Source organism: Triticum urartu, chromosome 6 (assembly GCF_003073215.2).
Source record: "Triticum urartu cultivar G1812 chromosome 6, Tu2.1, whole genome shotgun sequence".
NCBI classification, from domain to species: Eukaryota; Viridiplantae; Streptophyta; class Magnoliopsida; order Poales; family Poaceae; genus Triticum; species Triticum urartu.
Window position 1 is genome coordinate 391888860 of NC_053027.1, and position 2307 is coordinate 391891166.

Below are 2307 nucleotides of genomic sequence, written 5' to 3' on the forward strand. Positions count from 1 at the left end.
TTACAGGATGATTCGAATCCAACGGTGACGACTGCTCGGGTCGGGTTCGGGACAGCTCCGGATGTGCACTCGAGGGGGGTCGATGCAATGTGCAAGGAGGAGTTAGGCGAACGAGGTCAAGTGTGTGGTTAGACTGAGAAGAAAGAGGAGGAATGCAACCTGGCAACCGTTTCCGGAGACCGGAAATGTCCGTCGATAGACCGGCTATATTGGCGCTATAGTTATCCGTTGGGGTGTCAAACTAACTCCAAATGCGATGAAACTTGGCAGGCGGTCTACTGACAACATAACAACACCGCACGCCAACCTTCATCCCATTCCGAGAACATTTTCTAGCCACTCATAAAATAATATTCTAGACGTGCCGCGGGCGCGTGCAAGTGTGTCTGGGCTCAGAACGGACAACGGAAGGAACGGGAGACCGGGACGGATGCAAGTTTTGAAAACATGATGATGCAATGCGGATGATGACATGGCAAGATGCAACACACAAGCGAAGGACAAGACAACAACAGCGAAAAACTGGAAGACACATGGCGCATCGGTCTCGGGGCGTCACAGAAGACCACCTTTTGTCAGGATAACTTGTACTAGCTGTCCCCTTTCGAATTGGCCCTTGTTGGCTCCCTTCCCGCTCAATATTGGGGAGAGGACCAGGGCCTATATAAGCAGAACTAGCCACCACAGTCAAGGGAGATGAAAAAGGAGGGACCTGAGCTGATCCAAGATCACCTCACCCACACTAGTTCACCGAGCACAAGAACTCCTCAACCTCAGGAGGCTGTTCTTCCCCTTGTACTGTACTTCATCAGCCCAAGAGGCAATCCACCACCACCACACTGGAGTAGGGTATTAAACCACAACGGTGGCCCAAACCAATATAAATCTTGTGCCTTTCTGCGTTGTGAGTTAGTTGAGTTCATCTACAAGATCTTAGACAGCTAGGGCGTGGATTGATAGGGAGAAAACCTTCGCATGCACCCCAGTGTTCGAACCTCAAGGGTTTTTCGGAACCCGTGATCCAACATTTGGCACGCCAGGTAGGGTTGCGCCATAGCTTCTCTTTTGTCGATCCGCGCTCCGTCCACACCGCGCTCCGCCCACATGGCAGGCGCCCTGCCGCCGACTCCGACGGCCAGCGTTGACGACGGGGCCAGGGGGCTCCGAGCCCTGGCCCCCGCCCTGTGGCGGGTGTAGTGGCTGCCCAAGTTCAAGCCGGAGATGCCGCCGTGCTATGACGGCGCGGCGGACCCGTCAGCTTTCCTGCTAGCGTACGAGGAGGCCGTTCTCGAAGCCGGGGGAGACGACAAGGTCATGGCCAACGGGCTTCCCATGGCCCTCGCCGGCGAGCCGCGCGCCTGGCTGCTCAGCCTTCCCGGATCCACGGTGGCGTATTGGGAGGAGCTCCGCGACCTCTTCACTGCGTGCTATGCTGCACCGGCGCACCACGCGGTCGCGGCCTTGCTAGACAGCTCGTAGGCACTGCCTTCAGAGCGCCACATCAAGCCGTTCCCCCGCAAGATCAGCGCTACTTCCACGCGCTCGGGGGCTCCACCGGGCTGGGCCGCGCACTGATACGTCTCCAACGTATCTATAATTTTTGATTGCTCCATGCTATATTATCTACTGTTTTGGGCAATATTGGGCTTTATTTTCCACTTTTATATTATTTTTGGGACTAACCTATTAACCAGAGGCCTAGCCCAGATTTGCTGTTTTATGCCTATTTCAGTGTTTCGAAGAAAAGGAATATCAAACGGAGTCAAAACGAAACGAAATAAACTGGAGATGTTATTTTTGGAACGAAAGCCACCGGATAGACTTGGACTCCAGGTCAGGAGATACAGGAGGAGCTCACGAGGGTGGGGGGAGGCCCCCCCTAGGGCGCGCCCCCTGCCTCATGGGGCCCCCGTAGCACCTCCGACGTACCTCCTGCGCCCATATATACCTACGTAACCTAAAACTTCCAGAACGGATAATAGATTGGGAGTTCCGCTGCCGGAAGCGTCCGTAGGCACCGAAAACCAATCTAGACCCGTTCAGGCACCCTGCCGGAGGGGGTAATCCTTCTCCGGTGGCCATCTTCATCATCCCGGTGCTCTCCATGACGAGGAGGGAGTAGTTCTCCCTCGGGGCTGAGGGTATGTACCAGTAGCTATGTGTTTGATCTCTCTCTCTCCCTCTCGTGTTCTTGAGATGATACGATCTTGATGTATCGCGAGCTTTGCTATTATATTTGGATCCTATGATGCTTCTTCCCCGCTTACTCTCTTGTAATGAATTGAGTTTCCCATTTGAAGTAATCTT